We start from the raw sequence: 25559 nt of genomic DNA, 5'->3' as shown, positions 1-25559 counted from the left end.
GTATGAGAGCTTTCATAACATGCTCATAATAGCAAAACAAAACAAAACAAAAGCTGTAGAGAAAATAAGATGCTATTGTAAAGAGAATGGATAATTCATTTATGGTATATTTCCATCATGTAGAATAATTTTGTAGTGAAATGAACTACAGCTACATGCAACAATATGTCTATACCTTGGAAACATAATATTGAATGAAAAAATGAAACACTAGAAGAGCTGCTTAATACCATTTTCACAGAATTCAGAAACAAAATGAAAGTGTTGCTGAGGGGTATGTACATATGTGGTGTACTTTCTAAAAAGCAAAGGAATGATAAACACAAATAGAACAGTAAGTGCAGGAGACTGAAAGGATGGGAGAGATGGGGCCTAGAACAGGGAGGAGCAAAGCAGTAAACCATTACCAGTAACTTACATTTAGGTTCTTGAGTTGGGGGACAGGTACTTTGATGTTCATTCTGTTATTTTGCTTTGAATTTAAAACATGTTACAAATAATGTGTTCTATGTAAGTGGGTAATAGTATATTAAGAAATAATGAAGGCATATTCTGATGTTACAATTCAGGAGACATGCCATCACTGCTGCCTACTCTCTCGCTGCCACTTCAATCCCTAACATCACTCAGTATTTCACTAAAGGAATCTTGCTTTAAAGTCTTCTTTCTAATTAAGCCTGTGTCAGCCATCTGACAAGCCACTCAGTAACAACTCGGATGAATAACTGAATGAATGATTTGGGAAAACTATTCAGGATTTTTCATAGAAATCACCTGAGAAGTAGACTTTTAAAAATACTTTTTCTTCACTTCTTGCTGGGTTCCTATAAAATAAGAAGTGAGACAAACAGCAAAACTAGGTTATTATTGCATAGGGTTTTGAACGATAATTAACTGTATATTTAAGGGGAGTCTTACTGATGTTTGAACTCTTGTACTAATATGACCAAAGAGATGAACAAATACATGATAAAAACAGTTGATCAGAAAAGCACAGCGTTGTTAAAAGACGAAGCTATTCTGAGGCATAACTTTTTAGAGTGAGAAGGCCTGTGGGAATTAGTCTCCTCATTTTTTAATAAAGGAGCTTTGGAACCAAAGAAGTAATTGATTAAGATCATAGAACTTGTTGAGAGCAGTTAGACCTCATGATTCATATACTGGTGTTTTTATATTGAAATATTGAATGATAAATAAAAGAAGCATTTAGATATCCTGTATGAGGCATGCTGAATAACTTGAGGTTAGATTAGAACCATTGAGTGAGGAAGCAATGTTTTTTTATTTTAGTTTAGAACATATCAGTTCAGCTATATTCCACATTTATCCTCATGCTTGACAATTATTCCTAGGGAAATAGGAGAAATGATTTTTCCCCCTCTTATTTTATTGTCCAAAAAGAGACAGTGTGATATGTGATGTACAAATGAATACTGGACTAAAGTGGGAAGAGTCAGGTTCTGAACCTGGCTCTGCCACTGAACAGCCATCAATGATTTTTGGACTTTCCAGGTCTCGGTTTCCTCACTGGTGAAATGGAGAAGCTGAACCTTTTTCTACAAAGACCAGCTTTAAATGATTCTATATTCTTCTTTAGATTTTTGAATAGCAAATTTTATTTATCTTAAATAAAGTGTTGTTGTGTATTCCACTATTAAACCATTGGCAAGAAATAAGGAGATAGAGACTCAATCAGTAGGAAACGAAAAGTTCATGTCTCCAAAACATATTCTGAAAATAAACTGGATTTTCTTTTTCTTTCATCACAGATATAATACTTCTCTACATCTGCTTCAGGAAGAAAGTGCCTGCCACTCCTGTTGTTCCTACGCAGGTTCATGCCAGCCCAGAACACAGAATCAGGTGAGTTTTAGGTTTGTTTTGTCTGTTGAACAAGAAGCCAGGAACAGAATCATGATAGTCGTTGCTGAATTGTTGCATTGTAGCAAGACCACTGGACTGTGACTTAGAAGGGCTGGGTTTTAATCCTTCTTTACCGCTGATGGCTAGGTAAACCCAGGTAAGCCTTCTCTCCTGCATGGCTTTCATTTTTCCATAAAAAACAATGATATATTAGAATAAATTATGCTTAGTTTCACTTCTGGCTTTAAAGCATTATATTTTTATTGTAGATATCTACATAGAATACAGTCATGTTTTTAAAGCATCATTTCCCTTTTTCCTGGAAAAATCTAGTTGTTAGCACAGGCTTTGGAACTCTTTATTATATTGTAGTTACTTTGAGTGACTAATTTGAATGATGAGGCACTTGAGAGTGTTACTGCTACCTTGTTGCCCTAGTTTTAGTATTTTACTTTGCTCTATTGTTTCTGAAAAGTTTATTATTACTTTTTAAACAACAGAAATTTATTTTCTCACAGTTCTAGAGGCTAGAAGTCCAAGATCAGGGTGTCTGCATGGTTGGATTCTGGTGCAAGCTCTCTTCCTGGCCTGTAGATGGTCACTTTCTCGCTATGTCCTCACAAGGCAGAGAGGAGGGGGGAGAGAGAGAGAGAAATCTCTACCTCTTCTTACCATATCAGTTTATGGCCTCACCCTTATGATCTCCTTTAATTAACCTTAATTACCTTCTAAGGGCTATCTCCAAATATCATCACAGTGGAGGTTAAGACTTTACAACATACAAATTTGGGGGGGGGGGTACAGTTCAGTCCATAGAAGCCACCTAGTAGTAAAATTGCTGGGTTATGTGAAGTCTGCATCTTCAACCTTTCTAGATATTTCCAAACTGGTTGTAATAATTGACACACTCACCAGCAAGTGTATAGATGATGGGATATCTTTAACTAAAATAACTAAAAAAAAATCCCACATGGAAGATAGAAGATACAGTCTTTTTCAAATTGCATGGTACCACACGGAGTGGTCTGTCTGTTCTCATTTTTCACATGAGGTTATAGTCCTTTGATAATGTTCTTCAGCTTTCGAGAGGGCACCTTTTTGGCCACGTTAATTCTCTGTTGATTGCAAGTGATTCAGTTCAGATTAGCTTCATCAGAAAGGGGAAGTTATCAGACTTTTGGGTGTATCCCAGGGCATACCAGAGGATCCAAGGACAAATACAGCTGCATTGTTCAAGGAGAAGCCAGAAACCAATGCAGTCAGGTTCCTCTCAGGCTCTCGGCGGCCTGCCTCTCCCGTGCATCTGTCTCACTCTCTTTGGGAACTGACTTTCTTTGCTTTTCCATTCTTCTTTGTCTTGGGAAACATGGTCGCCACCACCACCACCCATGCTTTGTATCTTATAATTTAGACGCCCAAAGAAAGGCTAACTCTTAAGTACCTAATCCCAAATATTCCAGAACAGACTGATTCTTCATTCAGATTCCCCTGAACATGTGGCTTAGGGCAGGATCCTTTTAAAGCTCTGCAGTGACTGTCTTGCCATCTTTGTTTCAAAGCCTGTTCTCTGAAAAGGATTCAACTTGTTTCTACTAAAATGCAGAGATGAATAACATAGTATTACTCCTTCCGGGTGTATTTGTATTTTAATTGGGTCAAATATTAAGCTAAAGGTGTATTCCAAAACTGTGCAGGAGTGAAATCTTGTGTTCCATTGTATAACAATGATTAAATTAGATGCCAGAAAAGCATTAGGAATTGAAAGGCAGAGTTTTAGGGTTCAGGGAGTAGAAGAAACTGAGTAACCATTTGTGTGGTTAGAGGAAGAACGCAGAAAGATAGTCAAATACATAGTTCTAAGGTAGCAGTGTTACAAAGATTGAATATAGCAAGTAAAAGAAAAGTCTTTCTGTTTAACTTTTTGAAAAAAGATTGGAAGGTAGAAGAAAGGACCATTGGGTTTGGTCCCAGCTCAACTATTAGCTATGATTTTGAGTAAATCATTTATTCTCTGTGTACTGCAGTTTACTAAGTGCTGGCTGTTTACCAGATATATGACCTTAACTCCTGGACATCAGTTCCTTCATCTTAAAAATGGAGTTGATGATAGTGGTACTTCAGAGGGTTCTTGGGAGGAATTAATATACGTTAAGTGTTCAAAACAGTTCCTGGCATATCAGTAATGGCAGCATCAGGTTTTGAAATGGGCTGACTAGATTATACGATCGCAGGAGACCCAGCTGACTTTAAAAAGAGAAATCCGTAGTCTGAGCTTCTGATATCAACTTATGTCTTTTTTCAGAATAAAAACTTAGACAATCTGGCCGTCTACTTGAGTCCTGCATTGAGACTAATTTTAGTACTGCCAGTAAAAGTTATTTTGAATTAAGTGTGTGTACTAGTTCTCCGTTGCTGCATATATTAATTTGTTAAGGTTGCCATAACAAATTACCACAAACTGAGTGGCTTAAACAACAGAAATTTCTCGTCTCATCTTCTGCAGGCTAGAAGTCTGAAATCAAGATGTCAGCAGGATTGGTTGCTTTTGGGACCCCTGAGGGAAAGATCTGCTCCAGGCTGCTTTCCTTTATCTGTAGATAGCTATCTTTTCTTCATGTCTCTTCATGTTGTCTTCCCTTTGTTTGCCTGACTCTCTGTTCAGATTTCTCGTTTTTATAAGGACACCAGTCACATTGGATTAGGGTCCGCCTCACTTTAACTTAATCACCTCTGGAAAGATCCTGTCTCTGAGTAAAGTCACATTCTGAGGTGCTGGGGGTTAGACCTCAACATACGAATTTTGGTGTGGATACAGTTCAACCCATAGCACTACATAACAAATTACCCTCAAAGTTAGCGACTTAAAATAACAAATGTTCTCTCACAGTTTTTGTAATCAAGAATCTGAGTGCAGTTTAGCTGGGGCCTCTGGCTCAGGGTCTCTTACAGAGCTGCATTCGACCTGTCCACCAGGGCTGAGGTCTTATCTGAAGGGCCGAGGGGAGTCTCTGCCGCTAGTCCACTCCCATGGATGTTGGCAGCATTCAGTTCCTCATTGGTTGTTGGGCTGAAGGCCCCAGTTCCTCATGTTGGCTGTTTACCAGCAGCCTACTTTAGTTCTTGCCAAGTGAGCCTTTTGTTTTTGTAACATAATCTTGGAAGTGGCAACCCATCACTTTTTCCCTGTGCCGTTCACTAGGAGTGAGTCACTAGGTCCGGTCCACACTCAAGGAGAGAGGATTACACACAGATGTGTATCCCTGGAGGTGTGGGTTATAGGAAGCCATCATTGAAGCTCCCTACAGTAGTAAATGAGAATGATGAAAAAAAGAAGATAATGCTAAGTGGGAAAAATGCATAAATTTTTAATGTTTATTCAGAAACTTCAGCGTTAAACTCTAAGCAGAAGTTTATCACTCTTGTGCTATATAGCTGTGTAATCAAAAAGTACTCCCCGACCCTTAAAAAAAAAAAAGGAGAAATGTAACTTTTATTATTTCCCTTTTTTTTTTAAAGCAAAGAGGAGTTAATTTTGTTTCCTTTTATCAAATTTGTTATCTTTTTTGGTCCTGTGTAGAATTCTTCAAGTGCTACTTGACTTCACTTTGCTGAGTTGTTAACCTGCTATTTCACATAAAGTATCCAAAGGCCTACCCTCATTTTCCTATAATATTTATGAGTAAGAGGTCGTAGATTATGAAGATTAATTTTAATTTTATCAGCTTTTCTGTGGTCACTTTCTACAGCTAAGTTATCAAGTGAGAGAAATTATCAGACATTTGTGAGGATGTTTAATACACCAGGTGGCTAAGGGAAATGCCCGATTAGTTACTTTTACAGAATGTACTGGCAGAATCACGTGTACTGCATCATTCATCAGCCAGCAGTTGTCAATATTTATATTGATGGAGAAATACTTGGAAAGTATTATTATGGGTTCATTTTTGTAATCTTTGTTTTGGAAAGCAGTGTAGTTGTGTTTCTGGAAGTGAGATTTGACCTAGTTGGCATTATCTGTATGAGTTAATCTAAGGTAGGGGTGTGTGTGTGCATTGCGTGCGTGTGTGTGTGTGTGTGTGTGTTTAGCACATAGAGTAATTAACATAGTAAATTTAGTCTAAGAAAACCTCATATTCATTGAGAAAAGACTGTCTTATATAAGTCCATCAGAGTAGATTGAGCATATACTTCTAAAGCATCTGATTACATGACTGAATTTTATAAGGAGTTGCTTAATTATAATTACTTGTGAATTACTATAAATATAGATTATAAATTTTTAGTTATTATTAGAAATGATGAGACTTATTTTTTTAAATTTCACCAAGTTTGGAAGTTAAAGTCATTTCATACTGTACAGAAATCAAATGAACATGAATTCAATAGGATTTTTCTATGATCTCTCTTTTTGCTTGTTAGCAAGAAGTAGTTCAATAGAAATCATACAAAATTTTCAATTGAGAACTTTCTTTTTATACACAAAGAGTGGACTGGGGAATGCATTCTTATATTTGAACAAATGGTAATGTTTTTTCTTAGGAAAAAAGGTCTGTTGCATTCATTATGGTGACTTAAGCTCTGAAGATTCTTCATTACCAGTATATTGAACTAGAAGTTTTGTTTATAATTTGACTTCTTTTTATTATAAAAACTTCTGGGAATAGATTTATGGCTAGATTTTGGGCTTTAGACTCTATGAGGAAAATAATGTTGTATGTTTTATGATTTAGAAAACTATTACCCACAAATGAAAGTCTATAGAATGTTTTCTTTCTGGAAACATTGAGAGAGTTTAAAAATAAAAAGTTCAGGGAAGGGAACTCAATGCAGTATAAAAAGTGCAAATATGCTTAATGTGTAGCTTAAGTTATAAAATTTAACAAGTTTTTATAATCAGAAAAAAACAATTGAAAAGTTAAGTAACATTACTAATTAGAGTATTGGGATGTAAAAATTTGTCAGTTTTTATTTATTTCAAGAGATGATTCTTAAAGTTTGAGACTTAGAAATGTGAATCATTTTAATCACATTTCATCCTGTGTTGTGACACTTTTTTCTTTTTTTCCCCTTAAAATTTTTTTTTATTGACTAGAGCTTGTGATTTCTAAGACTGTATCATCGAGTTGATTTTGACCCTGAATATCTCTTATTCGGCTCTTGTTTTGAGGTCAAATGATGCATCAGTATTTATTGACAGTATGATAACAAATTGTATAAATATAAAAAGCAGATATAAGAGTGAAAAACTGCTGTGTAACATGTATGAAGATTAAGGTCCCAAATTTAGACATATTCCCTGGTTCAAATGATGATGTTATCACTTACAGATATTTGCCTTAGTACTAATTTCTTAAATTCTCTTATTTCCTCACCTTTAAGATGGGTTTATTAATAATATTTAATGGACATTCATAAGGGTTAAATGAGATAATGCTTGTAAAGTGCTTAGCACTTTGCCTGGCACATAGTAAAAGCCAAATTCATGTTAGCTGCCATTTCTTGTTATAAGCATCAGCTTTTTGTCATTTTTACTTCTGTTTTTGAAGGTTAGCATATAAGCAAAATGATGTTCTTCTAATGATAATATGTAACACTTACTATTCAGTTGATTACACATTTTACTAGCTTACAGACTTTTTTCAAAAAGTAGAATAGAGGTTACATAAAAGTTAAGTTTATTTTTACTCTTTTGAGGAATCTCCATACTGTTTTCCACAGTGGCTGCCCCAAACTGCATTCCCAGCAACAATGTAGGAGGGTTCCCTTTTCCCCACAGCCTCTCCAGCATTTGTCATTTGTGGACTTTTGAATGATGGTGGTAGTTTACCGTGAAAAAGAATATGAAAACTAATACATGTATATCCATGTATGACTGAAGCATTGTGGTGTGCACCAGAAATATATATATACACCAGAAATTCACACAACACTGTAAACTGACTATACTGCAATTAAAAAAAAAAGTGATGAGTTTAGAGCCATCACGAAAGTTATTGACTAAGAAAGGGGGAGAAGAAGGGAATGGAGGAGGTAAGTCTGCTGTTTTTGCTGTAGATTGAGGAGAGATTTTGTAGTCACTAAATATATATATATATATATATATATTTTTTTTTTATATATATATTTTTAAATTGGGACCACTAGGATGTCAAATTTTCATTTTCTTTTTAAACTGTAGCCACTAGCCGCTCTGTTCTGATTTTTGCTTTGTTGTGACCTGGGGGAAGGGAGTGGGAGTTCTCTCCCTAGTCTTATAAAGGACTTGTCACACTGGTCTTGTGTTCCCTGTGGTGGGAATGCCTGTCGAGTCTCAGTTTTATTAAGACCGCTACTGAAAGGCATCTTTGAGTGTATTGATCTGGTTGTGAGATGACTGGCCGCTTAGTAGCATCCTGAGAAAGCTTAACTCCTCTGTTTAGAAAAAGGATCTACGCTTACGTTGGGGGAAATAGGGAGTTTAGGAGGAAGTCTCCTGCTTAGGTACATTTACTCCTAATTTGGTCAGACATCAGCTTTACCTTTGCCTGAGCATATTTTTTTGTGCTTTATATAAATGAAAATGGAGAAGGGTGCTGCTCTCCTTAAGAGTTTGTGAATTAAAAGTGTTGCAGGACAAAAATGATACAGGAGGAAAGCGAATGGGGCAGGGGGCGTCTGAAATACAGGCTCTTGGGCTGTTCTGTTATCTTCTTTGTGTGTAGTGGGGGAGGGACTTTAAAAAGCCTAACGTAGGATCATATTTTGAAAGCACAGATTCAAGATTTCTTACCTTAATGAAGGATTGTTATGATGTCTGTAGGCTGAAGTAGCATGTGAGTTAAAGAATTATCTGATTTCAAAATGTATAGGGAAGGAAGTTCATGTCTTTTTCATTTTATTTTTTACTTTTTAATTTTTTACCTAATCATTTTGGGTTTTTAAATAAAGAAAAGACTAGAATATTTTGGTTCTTTCCCCTTCCAGATAGCTGAAATTATTTGTAATAATCTGCCCTCCCTCCCCCACCCTCCTCCCTTCCCTTCCTTGTGTCTTTCCACATAATTTTTGACCTTGCAGTTGATTCTTTTATATTTGGTCTTACTGCATATTTTGTAGGAAGCAGATCATGTATCATGTGTTCATGATGCAAGAACTGTTTTTCCCCTTACAGTATCTCTAGCTCTTTCTTAACTGTTATAAATTGTCTAGTCCAAAAAACACATAGGAATGAATTTTTGTAGTTACTCTGAACCAGTCAAAATTCAAACTTTATGAGACCAGAGTTAACATTTGGTGTATTTTAAAAAATCTTTTATTACTTAAAAATTTTTTAAGGATTTTTATATTCGTCAAACATCTGTAGATGATCCTGCTATGCCTAAGTGGGCGTTCAGGAATGAGCTTCCTTTTGCGGTCAGAAGTTGCTGAAGGAAACTTTTACAAAATATTAACAGCAAGCAAGCTGTCCTCATGAAAGAATAGCTCTTAGTTTATTGTTGCCGAGGCCCCACTAAAAGGATTATGGTTTTTAAAACAAAATATGGTCTTGTCTTTATCTCTTGTATTTTGAATCATACATTTAAATTTTTTTCATTTCTTATGCCTGCTAAGAATGTCACAGCTATATTGCACCCATCCCCTTCCCCTGAATAATAATGATAATAAAAATAAATAATACCAATAACAGTGAACTTTGTCTCTTAAGTTTTTGCATGTACTACATCATTTATTCTTCATAACAATCTTATGAGATTATTTCTATTATTATACTAATTTTATGTTGTTAGAAACTGGCACAAGAAGTAACTTGCCCACGGTCACAGGATTAGGCAATGGCAGAGCCAGGATTCAAACCTAGGAGTCTGCCTCCAGGGCGCAGGCATTTACCTGCTCTGCTATCCTGCCTCTCTTGTGCATGAAGGACACCACTCATATCTTTTCCCTAAAGGACTGTGAAGCATTCTTACTGTATTTGATTTTATGTTTGAAGACAATAGTCTGTGAACATTCATTATATCAAACATAGGCCTCAAATATTTTATTCCATTGCTGAGAAAAGTAAGAAAATACATACTAATAAAAAAGTGTTTGGAGCAGAGTGATTTGTTCTGTCTTCTCAAGTGACCGTATATAAGTTAATATTCTATTTTGGGGAAGAATATATTGATTTGTTAAGTAATTGAATCCTAGGCTTTGCTGTGTCCTAACCATATTTTTGATATTTAGTATGCTGATTTAACTCATTTATTTCCTTTGGAAGTTGTGTACCTGCATAGATGTTCATATTTACCTTTTTTTTTTCCAGAAAATTATTTTGATACCAAATGCTTTAGAACTCCACTACAGGAAGTACAGTCAGGCTTCCAGGACACTGAATGTTTGTAGATCTCCATTCTCCATTTCTTTTTCTGGAGTTGCTTGTACTCTTGTTTTTGCTTCTCTCTGCCAAATAGTTTTCTCTGCTTTCTGAAACAGTATGCAGTGGTCAGTTGTGAGCGTTAGGTTCAGCTAGCTGTCAGCCCCGATAGCTAACCATCTTATTATTCTAGATTCTAACTAGCTGGAGAGAGAATCCATTTGTCTCATGTTGTAAAGTGTGTTCAGAACTCTTCAGTCGGCCTTTGTTGGAAGGACCCAGTTATGTGTTCACAATGGTGTTGCCTTTTCAGTGAGTAGGCTAAGGGCAGATTCTCTAAGAAGGGTTTGTGTGTAGGAAGAAAATAAATATCTTTAGTGTAGTGACTGAAGCAAACCATTATCCGTGAAAACATTTTTGAGATTTTAAGTTTTGATACATTTCAGGGTTATTGATTTAAGTTAGCTCTTTGCTTTTTCTTACCTTTGTGAGTATGGAGATTTTTGCGGCAAACTAATTTTCCACAACTCACAGTTTACGAATCTGGAATGGGAAATTTTAAGTCTAATTTAATAGTGGAAAATTGCCTGTTGATTAAATTAATGAATTTTTCAGTCATGCCTTATAGCTGAATTTTGAAGAAGCATAGGTCCTTAAAAATTTTAAACAGTCTTTGACATGTATTCCAGCAAAAAATGTGGTGGCGTTAGCCATCCTTTTTACATTATCTTTTGGTTCATTACACTCCTTTCTGCCTTACTTGCCAAAGAGCTGGGTCTCTGAGAATAATTGGACTGTAAGAATTAAAAAGTATCTATCACAGAATTAACAGAAAGTAGAAGATCTTTAAGATTACGTAAGGTATATGCAGATAATTCACAGATTTTATTTAAAAATTTATACTTTGCTCCTTTACCATTAATTTACCTTGATATAAGATGTTCTGATGGAGACTGTAAACTCCGTGGGTTAAGGAAAGATTTGTGCAGTAAACCACAAATTTTCATCCTTGATAACATGAGAAAATTATAGGTTTTATGTTTAAAATATTGGCGATGTAAAATACATTTGTTTTTAGAGGAAAAAGGAGTTACAGTTTTGTGTATCTTTTCCTCTTCACAACCTGGCTAGAGTAGTAACCCATTCTGCGATTTAGCAGTTAGCCTTTTGTAGACGAGTGGAAAGTTTCTTATTTCTGCTCTAACGAAAATACTAGGAATCTAAAAACAAGTGGAGACTGCCCAATAGTTTCATCCCTCTTTTTTTAAACCAGACTTTGCGTTTTGAAAATTCAAAACATACAGAAAAGCTTAATGAATAATACAGCGTACATCCACATCCCTATAATCCTGAGTCAACAGTCACCAGTATTTCACCACATGCAGTCTCATTGTGTTTATATACATTTCAGGGAGGAGGTGTGACATCGCTGAACCGCTAGAAGGTAATTTGAACCATCATGACACTTCGCTTGTAAATACTTCAACTCATACCTCCTAGAAATAAGGACCTTCTTCTCCATGACCACCGTTATCATTTTCATATATTAGAAGATAACAGAACTTCCATACTGTCGTGTTAAGTCTAGTTCATATCCAAATGCTCCAGTTGTCTCCGAGATCTCTTTTATAGCTTTTTTCAAACAAATCTGTTTAAAGTCTATACATTACATTTCTTATGTCTTTTTATTATTTTAAAAACAAGATTAATTTCCCCATCATTTTTCTGGGTTTTTTTTCCTTCTTTTCTTTTTTAATGATAGTGACCTTTTGAGGAGCGTTCAGAACAATCTTTTTGTTGAAATCCAAATCCTGCATGTGTTTCTTCCTTGTATCTGTCCAGTGAAGCTGGGAAATACTTCTGTCCAGGAGCGGGAAGCTCCATGAGGTATATAAAAAAAATTTCTAGGTAAGTTGAATAGTGACTGGAAGTAGTTATTACTTGGGTTGAGGTTAACAGATGAGAGTAAAGAAAGGTTTCTCTCAGGTTAATTGAACTGCAATGGGGAAAGAACAGGAAAAGAAAGATGTTAAAGGGACTGCATTAGGCACTGAGGGGTGGTGTCAGGTAGTTACTTGATAAAGACAGGAGAGGATTGGGAAGTCACAGTCCACAGCACCTAGAGGGTTAGGTGTTCAATTTCGGGTTGAGCAGTTGAACAGATGAAGAAATCTTTGAATTTTCTTCACTGACTGGAGACGCAGTGAGCCCAGATCAGCTTAACTGCTATTGGAAAAGCTACAAAGGTTGTGTGCCTTAGACCTTCTGTATGTTCTGAGGTTTCCTACGGAAGTAGAGATGTCATTAGTATATTGTGTACTGCTTCTTGTAAATTTTCGTGGGAAAATTAAGGAGCCATAATTCTATACTCTGGCTATATCCTTATGTATTAGAACGACTGTGTAGGTACTGAAGTGGGGAGTGCCTACATACTGTAGTGAGAAGAGTTTCAGCGTTAGAAATCTAAGGCTGAAATCTTGTTTTACCATGTGCTAGCTAAGTGTCTTGCTTGAGCACCTTAGCATCTGACTGTTTCCTCCTCTGTGGTGATGAAGCAGTGTGGTGTAAGGGAAAGAGCGGAGGCTTTGGAGTAGGCAAACCTGTTGCTAAAGCATGCTGGTTCATCTCGTTACTAGCATGTGACCTTGGCTGCTGCTCTTATTCTTTGTGTTCTCTTTAGGATTAATAATATCAACTTCATATGATTATTATTAGAACTAAAGAGATAGTTTATGTACAGTGCTGAATGTGGAGCCTGAAATATGGTGGGTACTTGACATACATTGGTTTTCTTCCCACAGGATTATTGTGAGGATCCTGTTAAATGGTCATATAAATGTGAAATCCCTTTGTGCAGAATTAAGTCCTGTACAGGAAACCTAGCTAATGCCTAGGAAATAGAATATGAATATAGCATTTAGTTATTCCCATTTATTTTGCATTGAAGAAATCTCTGCAGTGACAGTTTCCTAAGAAATATTTTGCAAATGCTGTAAAATAACATTGAAGGAATCTGCTTCTTAAGGAAATAGAATAAGTGAAAACATTTTGTAATTACTTATGCTTTTGTGTATTGTAAAATGATTTATTGATCTCTCAGGGCTGTGAACTAAAATCAGCAGGGCTAAGTGAGTATTTATAGCCTGGATGCTTTTGTTTTTGATGTAGCTTACAGGAATTTGTTTTATTTTAAAAATTCTTTGATCAGTTTATCTTTGTTCTTTTATAAAGTTTTGCAGTTTGACAGTAAGAAACAATATCTAACTTAGAGAGTTAAGGACTATTAATATGTTATCCAATTGGAATTTTTATTTTTGATGAATTGGGAAATGGTGGATGGAATCAACCAAGAGAATCTATCATTAGCACTATGTATTGGTAAGAACTTCATTAAGAATCTGATTATCTTTTCACCAAAAGACTAAAGTGATTTTCCCTTCCCCCATTATTTACAAAATCTAAAGAGGTACACAGCTTTGTAAGCTCAAAGATCTCTAAGCATGTTTCCCAGTGTAATATAAGATAGGTCAAACACTTCCATGTTTGGCTATCGTTTAATTCTTTAAGCAGTATGTAAGGAGAGTAAATTAAACAGCTTTCTTGCATGTAAAAGTTCTTGCTGTTCTATTAGCTTTGTATTTACATGCTTAGATTAGACCTATAGGAATCCAAGAAAAGAACCCATCTATAAACTGAATTGATCTTTGATAGTCCCTCTCTGTCATTCTCTTCCCCCTCCCCCCAACACAGAGTCAAGAATTATTTATTTATTTATTTATTTATTTATTTACTAAAGTACAGTCAGTTACAATGTGTCAGTTTCTGGTGTACAGCACAATGTCCCAGTCATGCATATACATACATATGTTTGTTTTCATATTCTTTTTCATTAAAGTTTACTACAGGATACTGAACATAGTTCCCTGTGCTATACAGTAGAAACTTCAAGATTTTTAAATTAAAGTTTAAAGGACAAATGTTACTTGTAAAAAGACAATGTGGTAATTAAAACAGAACTTTTTGTGGGACAAGGAGACTATGCTGAGACTTATTTAATTTTCAGTACTTCTTTTCAGTTTTTTTTCTCTTCCTTCTTGATTTAGAGTCCGTCAATTCTCCTAGGAGCCCTGGTCCTTTTAGTGGGGAATGCGAAATGATAGTCAGAACCAAGACCTGGAGACTCTGTTGGTACATTGCTACTTGGTGTTTTTACTTCTGGGTCCTGTGAGGGGACAAAGCTAGAAAATAATATGTATCTTTATACATACACATGTATGTATGCATATACCCATTTGTAGGCATATGCTCCTGTAACATGGATATGTTTGAATCCAGATGAGTTCACACTGATTTCTCATTCCGTATCAATGAGATCACCATCATTCTTCGGTGTGTATGTATACCAGTTTACTCATCCTGTCTTCTGTGTTTGGCTATCCAGGTAATATTTTGCAGTTTTAGAGTGCTGCAGTGAATAAGCTTGTGCATATGTTTTTTTCTGCTGTTGGAGGTATATCTTCAGGATTAATTTAGGAAGTGAGTTTACTGTGTCAGAGGGTAAATGGATATGTAGTTTTGCTCGATGTTACCAAATTCCCTTTCTCTGGGGTTGTACTGTTTTGCCTTCCCACCAACAATGTATGAGAGTGCCTCTGTTTCCACAGCCTTTTCAAGAGAGTATATGGTCAAGCTTTTGGAATTTTGCCAATCGAAAGTGCAATGAATTAGTATCGCAGTGTAGTTTTAATATGCATTTTTCTTATGAGTTGAGTTTATATCTTTCCCATCTATAAGAGCCAAATATACATAGGTGAGCCTATCTATTATGTGTCTTCTTCCATTTTTCTCTATGATTTTTGGTCTTTTTTCCTTCAGTTTTTAAGATCTTTGTATATTAGGAGTATTAGCTCTTCATCTGTAATATATATTTAGAAATATATTCTCCCAGTGTTTTCATTTGTCTTTTGATTTTGCTTATGATATCATTTCACCATTCAAAGATTTTTAAAAAGTTTATTATGTAGTCAATTTTATTAATGATTTCTATTTTTGCCCTGGCATTTTGAGTTATAGTTAGAAGACATAATGAATTTGAAATGAATTTGCCGTATTTAGCAGTGAAGGAATGAGGTAAGCATCTATACCAGAGAAATGGAGATAATTCTCTGCTCTATTTCTCACTGACCCACAATTTTACATTTTAAAGCCTGAACCATAATAATCTATTTCATATATAGAAAATGCCAATTGTTTATTTTACTTTTAACTTTTTATTGCAGAAAATTTCAAATATCCATAAGATTAACAGTTATATTACCTATCATATAGCTTTAGTGTAGCTTTTAAAGCCACTGTGCCAAATGACCTAGATTTATAGGTTTTCAGTTACTGTGAATCATCTTTGTAAAGAGGAAACTTTGGACTAGACTTGTAGGCTTTGGCCAACTGGCCTCCCAAGCTCTCTGACCTCTTTTCAACGATTTTGACACCAGCCATGACCCCTTTCAGGCTTCTGTAACTTCACCAACTCCACAAATACGAAGTGATTAGAAAAAAGGTGAGAAAGATAATAGATCAGAGACTTAACAGTGTTGCCATGGATCAGTGAAATAACTCAAAAGAGGTCCAGTAGACTAATACACTAAAAGTTACATCTTTTATGTCAGGTCAAAGTAATCTCTCTTTAGTGTATACATATGTAATTGTATGTTGTATGTATGTTTTCCATGGTTCAATGTTATTAGAATAGAACCAGCAAACATCTTTTATCAGTGAATCTCAGAACATAACTTCCACACATTTGCTAGCCAGAATCTGAACATAACACAGAAAACACTGAAAAATTCTAATTTGCTTAATAGGATTTTCTTTGTAGTGCAGTTATTTTAAACTGAAATTATACTGCTTTCATTTGATGGCCTCCATGGAAATTGTTTTATTAATTCAGTGTATTCATTTCAGTTTATCAAGAGTCCAGTGATTAGTTTGAAAGAATGACTAGAGATCACAAGAGCTCTGGGATTTCTTTGTTTTGTTTTGTTTTTAAGGCCTGTATTCTATTTGGAACAGCATTCTTGATACATTGAAATCTACCTGAAGTAGAACATTAGAGTTTTAGTAGCTTTCCCTCCTCCCTAAGTAGGTGCCAGCCAGGCATTTGCCAATAGCTATATGCTGAGAATATCAGTATTCTTTTGAAAATAACTTTAACAGAGGCAGGAAGGAAAATCAGTGACTTCTCCATCTAATGAGTGTAAATAATTTGCATAAGTTAAGTCCACATTTGATTTCCTTTTCTCACTGAAGATAGCAGTGGTAGTGATCATGTCAAGACAGAAAGCTTGCTGGCAAGAAGTGGATGGAGAGGACTGGTATGATCACAGGGGAATGTTGCTGCGTATGTCTATAGTCACTTTTTCCTGTGCCCATTTCTGTGCACTTGTCTGGATGGACTAAATGTTACCTTTTTCACGTATTTTGCAATTCCTGACTTGTCATTTTTGTGTCTATTTTGCTTTACTTTATCATAATGTTCACCCCTTTTCTAAAATTAGAGCTTGTTCACAAAAGAGATGCTTTTCTCATAGCTATCCAGCGTGATGATAAAACATATTCTTGTGATTAATATCTTACCCCTAAATATATGACATGGCTCTACTATTGTGGATTGGGAACATCAAATGTGATTTCAAGATTGAGTTTATTATTAAACAGAGATTCTTTATTAGTTTTTGAAAGTAGCAGCATTCTTGATTGATTTTAGAAAACAGCATAGTGAGCAACTGGTTTTGTGCTGTTTGCCAAAAAGCATGTAAGACATTTTCTCCCAGTTCCTGTTAATTGAGGTCTGCACACTTAAAGTTTCTACTACCAAGAAGTTCTACAGTTTTGATTATTAAGTTTAAATGCATATATTTTTTCTTGGGAATCTCATTTTTAAACAAGTTTAAAGAGAGAGTTCTATATGTGGAAATAGAAACAAAGTAAAAATAGACAACTAAAACCTTCATGCCTGCAATGAACTTGCCTTTTATTTCCTTGCAGTGTTTCTGAGTTGAGCTTGTCTTTAATGCCAAGTTCTTTCTATAAAAACAAAAATCCCTTCATCTAGATTAGTTTACAAGCTTTTTTTTTTTTTTTCAGTTATGCCAATGGAATTGGATGTTTGATTTTAATGTTGGCTATATACCTTGAAGGTAGTACTGTATCAGCTTCTATTGATCTGAAATTTTTGTTGTGAGAGGCTTTAGGTCTAATTAAATTCTGTGTTTCAGGAATAATATTCAATCTTAAATGCTTTAATTTTTTAAAATTGTGGTAAAGTACATTACCTAAAATTTACCATTTTAACCATTTTAAGTGTATAATTTCATGACATTATATATATTCCAAATGTTGTGTAACCACTGTCTATTTCTAGAACTTTTTATTGTCCCAAAACAGAAACTCTATCCACTAGGCAATAATTTCCCATTCTCCTTTCTTCTGGCCCTTGGTAACCTCTATTTCTGTCTCTACAGAATGTCCATAATCTAGATATTTCGATCTGACTTATTTCACTTAGTATGTTTTCAAGGTTCGCTCCATGTTGCAGCGTGTATCAGAACTCTGTTCCTTTTTATGGCTGAATAATACTCCACTTTGTATATATACCACATTTTGTTGATTCATTAATCAATTGATGGCCACTCTAGTTATTTCTAACTTCTGCTCTTGTGAAAACTGCTGCTATGAACATTGGTGTACAAGTACCTGTAAGAGTCTCTGCTTTCAGTTCTGCTGGATGTACACATATATATATGCCACAGGAGTGGAATTGCTGAGTCATAAAGTTAACTCTATGGTTAACTTTGAGGAACTGCCATACTGTTTTCCACAGTAGCTGTACCGTTTCAAATTATCATCAACACTACACAAGGGTTCCAATGGTTCCGCATCTTTGCCAGTGTTATTTTTTGATAATAGCCATCCTAGTGGATGTGAAGCAGTTTCTCATTTGTGGTTTTGATGTGCATTTTCTTGATGACTAATGGTATTGAGCGTTTTTTTTTCATGTGCTTATTGACTGTACATCATCTTCGGTGAAATGTCTTTTCAGATCCTTTGCCTGTTTTTTAAATTGTGTTGTCTTTTTGATGTTCTTTATATATTCTGGATGTTAAACCCTACTCAGAGATATGATTTGTGGATATTTTCCCCTTTCTGTGGGTTGTCTTTGCACTCCCTTGATAATGCCCTTTGATGCACAAAAGTATTTAATTTTTATGAAGTGCAATTTATCTTTTTTTCCTTTTGATATCTGTGGTTTTCGTGTCATCTTTAAGAAATCATCTTCAAATCCAAGGTCATGAAGAATTGCTCTTAGGGTTTCTTGTAACAATTTCATAGTTTTAGCTTTCAAATTAGGTCTGTGATCTATTTTAAGTTTATTTTTGTGTGTGGTGTAAGGTAAGGGTTCAACTTCATTTTTTTGCATGTGGGGTTTCCAGTTTCCCATCACCTTTTTTTTTTTTTAATTCCTTTCCCCATTTAATAGTCTTGAACTCCTTGTTGAAAATCAACTGGGCATATATGTGAGGGCTTATTTTTGTGCTCTCTATTCTGTTTATTTAGTCTACACATCCATACTTATGCCAGAACAATGTTGTTTTGATTACTATATTAAATGTTTTAACTATTTTATCATTCTTAATGTGTGCCTTTAAAAATGTTTCTAATATATATCTTCAAATTTTGCATTTAATGTTTTCATTTAATTGACAGTACTCCAGAAAGAACTGCAAGTATCAACTTTATAATGAGTTCTTTTGGAGTTAGGATACCAGGAAAATTAGTATTAAAGCAAGCAAATTTGGGGTTATTTAATTAAATTGCACTTTCTTTGGAAATTAGAGGGAAAAGCATGAACACACACACACACACACAAACATTAATTGTACTTGCTCACAGAAAGAATAAAAAGAATGAGAAAGACCAATTATTCACAAAGTCCGTTAAGTGATCTTTTAATTTCATGTTAAGTGTCACTTTTATTTTAGTTCTGAAAGTAATCTATTTAATGAAACTCTTCAGGAATTTCAAAAAAGAAAATATTGATATTTTGTGAGAAACATTTTCAATAAGGAGCTAGTAATGGCAGATTCTTAATTATTAAACCAGATCTGAATGACTGTTTATTGGGCTTTTTTGATGTTACAAATATCTAACGTAATGTTACGTCTTTTCAGACTGCAACAAAGATTAGAAAATTAGAACATCAGCTGTTATTTTTCTTTCTCTGTTGATATGCAAATTTTATTTTTGTTACTTTCTTCCCAGTAGGTTTGTATTCCCTCTCCTTAAAAGATTATTTCCCCGAATATTTTAACTGTAGTCCTTAAATAAATTATTTGGGATTTAGAACTATGATGTAAAAATATTTTGTAACAAGAATAGTGCGTTATAAATTAAAGGCAAAAGCCTCTAAGAAACTAAGTTTAAATTTTTTAAAGTTTGTTATATATTAATCAGTTCTGTCCCGTGAAACAATACATAAAAAAGATAGTCCCTCCCCAATAACTCAAATTTTGCTTTCACTTTTTTCTAATAGAGCTCATAGGTTTTAAAACATTATATAATGGCCAGTCTTGTTTTATCTGTATCTTCACACACTTATTCTACCCTTGCATTATTTTGAAACAAATCCCAGACATCACCTCATCAGTAAATATTTTAGTAGTTTTGTGTGTGTGTGTGTGTGTGTGTGTGTGTGTGTGTGTGTAGGAACAGAAACTGCTAGCATATAGTTTAGGGCAAATCCATTCAGTAAACAGTTTTTGAATTTCTGCTACAGCCTGGGTGCAGTGGGCTCAGTGGGAGGGATAGAAGAATGTTTAAGACATGATCTCTGTCCTGAAGGAGCTTACTTTATAGCTTAGAGCCAGTTCTTAGGTTGAACATTTATGGGGACTGAAGTCCTGAAGAATTTGAGTGCAGTCTTAGAAAAACAAAATAGAACTCTTGAGCCAAGTAAGAACAGTGTGTTGTATTCTGACATACCTGACTCATGTACTCAAGGAGAGGTAATACAGTATCCTTTTAGTCTTTTTATCTTAAAAGGGAAAAAGTAGAACTGTACTTGATATCAGCAATAAAAAATGTTAGAAATATACAAAGAGTTGAGCTTATCAGTTGTAAATGACTTAAGATTTTAGATTAGGTGAATTAAAATGATGGAAACCACTTATGCCTTCATCACATTGACTTTACAGCTGCCCCTTTTTCTTAAGCACAGTTGTAACTTTAAAATTCATTCTCATTTTCAGAATGTGCTGGTGGTTTTTTTTTTTTAATTTAGAAGATAGGTATTATATACCAAGTAAGATTTTTCTTTTATTTGTTTGAAATATCTTTATATTAGTGTAATTTTCATTTTTTAGAGGTTTGAGATATTGATGACATTTAATTTCAAGTACAGTCACAGGGTTCTGTTCTTATACCATCTTAATATCTATGGATTTCATCTACTCCTTTTTGTCCTTGTTGCTAACATTTTTCAGGCCATCATTCTACCTAAACTGAAAGGCTGCAATTTTCTCTTAACTGTCTGGATTAAAGAAAGCTCCTTTGGAGCCCTTTTCCACACTGCAGCAAGAATCCTCTTTGTAGAATGCAATCTGATTTTCTTAACTCTGCTTTTTGAAATTCTCAGTGTCTCCCACTGACTTTTATAGATACAGCTCAGAGTATGGCGTATAACACATTCTTTACCCAACTGGTGTTCGTATCCCCAGCCCCTTCCTATGTCATCTCTCACACTTTCCTCACTCCTTACATGTAGATATTTATACTCACATCCACTCTTGGCCTCCTGCAACAGCTTCTCATCTTCCCCTTCCTTCTTTTGAAATCTGATACTGTGTGCTATACAGGTAGGGTCTTGTATTTACCTTCTTAAAGCACTTTTATTGTATTACCAGGCTATTTAATTTTATCTCCTCTGTGATAGATGTAGTATCTTATTTGTCCTCTGTGTTTATGGGGCTGGTGACTGGGACGTAATAGGCACAGACTGGTATTTATGGAGTGAATGAATGTGTGTTAGTTACCTATTGCTGTGATATAACTTACCCTAAAGCTTTTAAAAAACAAACATTTATTATCTTAGAGTTTCTGTGGGTCAGGCACTCAGGAGTGGTTGAGCTGAGTGGTTCTAGAATCTCTCATGAGGTTGTAGGCATGAAGATTTGGTCAGGCCATTGAAGGCTTGCCTGGGGCTCAAGCATCCTTCCAGGTAGCTCCCTCACATGGCTGTTAACGGAAGTCCTGCCAACAGGAAGCATCAGTTCCTACTGATGTGGACCCTGGGGCTACTTGAGTATCCTCATGACATGGAAGTCAACGTCTTTCAGAGCAAATGATCCAAGAGAACAAGAAGAAGCCACTTTATGACATGGTCACTGCCACTGTATTCTGTTATGCCACTAAACTTAACTCAGTTAAGTAGAGACTTAACTTTGAAGTGAAGAGTATCAAAGAATTTGTGGATATGTTTTGTAACTACCACAGAATGGAACAGTAATTTATGATTCTTCCTTGGACCCAACCAAAATAGGTCATTTTTCCTTTTTATGAAATACATTTGTCCAGGTGAAAACAAATTTAAAAATTATGATTTTATTAAAATATTTTACTTATTCTTGATGATACAGAATAACTAGATTGCACATAAATACAATTATTTAAATGAGCTAATTATCTAAATATTTCAAATTTTATTGCAGCTTTTTCACTTAGATTCTGGAAATAAGAAAGTCATCTAAGTTTTATATTGTCTGTAAAATGAATGATACACAGAATTCATGGCTTTGATGTTTATTGCAGGTCTTCAAAAATCTGTGAGCTATATTTTCACACTTTTAAGAGAGAAAATGATAATCTTTTAAACTTAGTAGCTTAAAACAGTTCAAGTTAATTATATAAAAACGAGTCTTTTAGCCTAATATATGTAAGTTGCTCATTCAAGAAAAATTGGAGTTCCTAATGTGTGCCAGATATTTTACTAGGTACTGGGTATGTGTTAATGAATAGAATAGGCATATTTTTGTCCACTGGGAGTTCATCTGATAGAGAGCAGATAATAAACAGATAAATAGATATCTGTGGAGGAAATGAAGAAAGTGAAGTGACAGAGGACTATAGGAAGACAGAAATACTTCCACATTGTTAGAAAAAGCTTGTCAGGGGAAATGACCTTGAAGCTGAAAACTGAAGGAGTTTTCCCTGCCAGGAGCTTACAGGAAAAGGGAACGCCCTGCAGTGTGAACAGTTGGTGTATGAGTAGTTGAAATGATGCCTGGAGATGTCCAGGAGGAGAATGGAATGAAGTTTGAGAGGTAGAAAAAGACCATATTATCTTGAGTTTAAGAGGCCATGATAAAGAGTATGGATTTTATTCGGCATATTGGAAGCCATTGTAGGCTTTAGGTTGCAATTTGTGCTAGCCACACACACACACACAAATTAAAAAAAAAAAAAGCTTTTTGCCTGCAAAAGAGAAAAAGAAATCAAGGAAGTGAGTAAATGGTAAGGAGGCTATTATAGCAGTCCACATGAACAACAATGGCAGCCTGTTCTAGAATGTTGGGAGAGAAGAGGACAGATTTGAGATGTAGTTTGTAGGTAGACACAGTGGGACAATACTCAGAGTTTTGGCTTAAGCAGACTGGTGAATGCTAATATCCTTAAACGAGGTTGGAGCTCAGTGAGAATGGAGATCAGGTTTATTTTTGATAATGTTAAGTTTGTGATGTCTACAAGTCATTGAGTGGACATGTCTGATGGCAGACAGTTATGCAGTCCTGGAGCTCAGAGATTTGAGAGGAGATATACTGATGGTAAAGTTGTGCGATGGATGTGATCCTTTTAAGGAGGGAATGCCCTAGGAACTCCAGCTTTCAGAATTTGCGTATGTGGGTAACAGTCTTGCTTTACTTTGTTTAAAAGAAAAAAAGAAGAGAAAACTGCAACACAGTAAGTTTGGTTTATTTCTATCTAATATATATTAAAGGCGCGTATGCTTTTTTTTTTTCAGTTTGACAGTAGTGTGGTATATGAGAAAGAAGTTATCTCCATCCAGCCACTTGTTGAATGAATAACTAAACCACTTACCAGCTGTGTGACTGGAATTTTACCTCTCTGAGCCTCAGTTTCCTTATCTGCTAAGGGGAGTAAGAGGAGAGTTGTTTTGAAGATTAAATGAATTAATTTATCTAAAATGCCTAGGACAGTGTCTAGTACATAGTAAATACTCAATATTGTATTTTCCTTTTCCTTGCTCTTAATTTGTTTATGTGTGTGGCTGTGAGCAGGGAAGTCATTCTGAAATGATTGTTATATTCAGTGCTATTCCCCTCATTCTCATATGGTGTTAGAGAGAAAGACAGACATAGACTTACAACATGCTCATTTTCTGTCCTGCTTTTCTCACACTGTCGTAACTCTGCTGCCTTCAAAAAGGTTATCTCTTAAGTAATGAAACACAAAGATAAAGGTTTGTTTTGGAATATGTTTGAAATCTAATAAGCAGAAGAATGAAATTGAAAAACAGTATTGTAAAAATTTCTACTCTTATGTATTAAAGCTTTGTAATTATTAATACAGAATTCTCAATTACATATTATATTGTTTATTGTCAGATACTAAATTGGATAATCTAATACTTTGAGGACAAAGATAAAGTATTAAATTTGAAGCTATGAAGTCTGCTTCTAATTCGTCCTTTCCCTCCCTCCCTCCTTCAATCTCTCTGTCTCTTCCCCTCCCTCCCCCTCTCCCTCCAGTTGAAAGCAGTGACTCAAACAAACTCTCTTCATATATGCCCTGCTGTGGAAAATACTCTAAAAGTGTTCCATTACTTTGAAGTATATGGTCATGTGTTTAATATCAAAGGGAAAACATTCATTCTACATGTACTATTACTGTGTTTTTTTTTTTTTTTCTGTTACCCGAATGTACCCAGTACAGCTACCGGTGTTTTGGAAAGACCAATATGCATTGTACATTAGGGCTTATGGTGGACCTCCTTATCTACTGCCTTACATGTGGGACAGCCTGCAAACCTTAGTCCTTTGTTCTCTTTAATATTTCTTGGTTTTTATAGATATTGGCAAAGTGTTACAGAGAAACCCCTTGTCCTTTCAAGTACCCTGTGATAAAGTGGAAAATCCCACTTGGTAGATTTATCACATCCCTGTTAGCTTTCATTTATGAATTTGTATCATTGTAGAATGATATACTATATTTCATCAATTCTAAGATACACTTTTTTCTCATTTGCAGAATTTTGAAACTAGAATCATCTTGCAATAGATACAATAGTAAGTTATTGTGGTTTTTTTTAATTTGCAGTGTTTTTCTTGATGGTACATAAAATAATAAGTCTTACTACTGATGGTAACTTGGATTTGATGAAATTTGTAGCCCTTCAGCTGTAAATCTCTAGCTATAGAACACATTTGATATTAATTAATGCTTATATAAAGTAAGAATCTATTTTTTTAAGGTCAGATCATGTTTTTTACATTTGTTTTCTACTTGATGTTAAGTATAACATAGAGGTCAGCAAACTTTTTCTGCAAAGGGCCACAAAGTAAATATATTAGGCTTTGAGGGCCACACAATCTCTGTTGCAGCTATTCAGCTCTGCACAAAAGCCACCTTAGACAATACAAATGAGCATAGTTATGGTCCAATAAAACTTTATTTACAAAAACAGGCTGCAGGCCAAATTTGACCCATGAGATGTAGTTTGCCAATCCACAGTGGAACATTTTAATGGTCAAAATCACTTCTCAATTCACTCCCCAAAATACTTCTGGATTATCTGTGGGCCTTTGCCCACATATTGTGTGCCTAAAGTGTTCTTGTTCCTGTCAATTGCCTGATCTATTGCGTATGTTACGCTTACCTAGATCAAGGACATCCAGAAGATAGTTAACGAACGAGAAGATAGTTCATCTGTCTCTGTGTGAATGCTCTTTGGTTCAGATTTGTTACCCACTTTAACAAATGACTTGTCTGTTTGTGGTTTGTTTGTTATTCTGTAGATAAGCTAAGATCAGTGAAAAACTATTAACGATTAATGAGTCAGATTGTTTCATATTGTGCTTGAGAAGAATAGTTTGTTTTTTTAATGCAATCCTCTGTCTCGATTGTCAGAATTGGTACCAGAAAGACAGCTATATTGGGATATGCTAATAAAGGTGAATCTGAGAGGTAGCACAATGAAGTAACTAAGAGTACTAACTCTCGAGCCAGACGGCCTGACTAAATCTAGGCTCTGCCACTTACTAGGCTTGTGAACTTGGGCTAGTTGCTTAAC

The 25559-nt window shown here is 35.1% G+C and overlaps 1 protein-coding gene across 2 annotated transcripts in view; it reads left to right on the top strand.

The window, feature by feature from the left end:
- WDFY3 (WD repeat and FYVE domain containing 3) overlaps positions 1–25559 on the top strand; it is a 241446-nt gene that overhangs the window by 27102 nt on the left and 188785 nt on the right. Inside the window, exon 2 of one of the 2 annotated variants that reach the window (XM_072942738.1) lies at positions 1770–1863. The gene's annotated coding sequence lies outside the window, so the exon portion shown is untranslated. Of the gene's footprint in view, positions 1–1769; positions 1864–24534; positions 24556–25559 lie in introns of those variants that run through there. The other variant, XM_072942743.1, reaches the window with a different exon arrangement.

This window comes from Vicugna pacos, chromosome 2 (genome assembly GCF_048564905.1).
Source record: "Vicugna pacos chromosome 2, VicPac4, whole genome shotgun sequence".
Classification (NCBI taxonomy): domain Eukaryota; kingdom Metazoa; phylum Chordata; class Mammalia; order Artiodactyla; family Camelidae; genus Vicugna; species Vicugna pacos.
The sequence above is the reverse complement of the archived record's forward strand: the minus strand, read 5'-3'. Positions and strand labels throughout refer to the sequence as shown.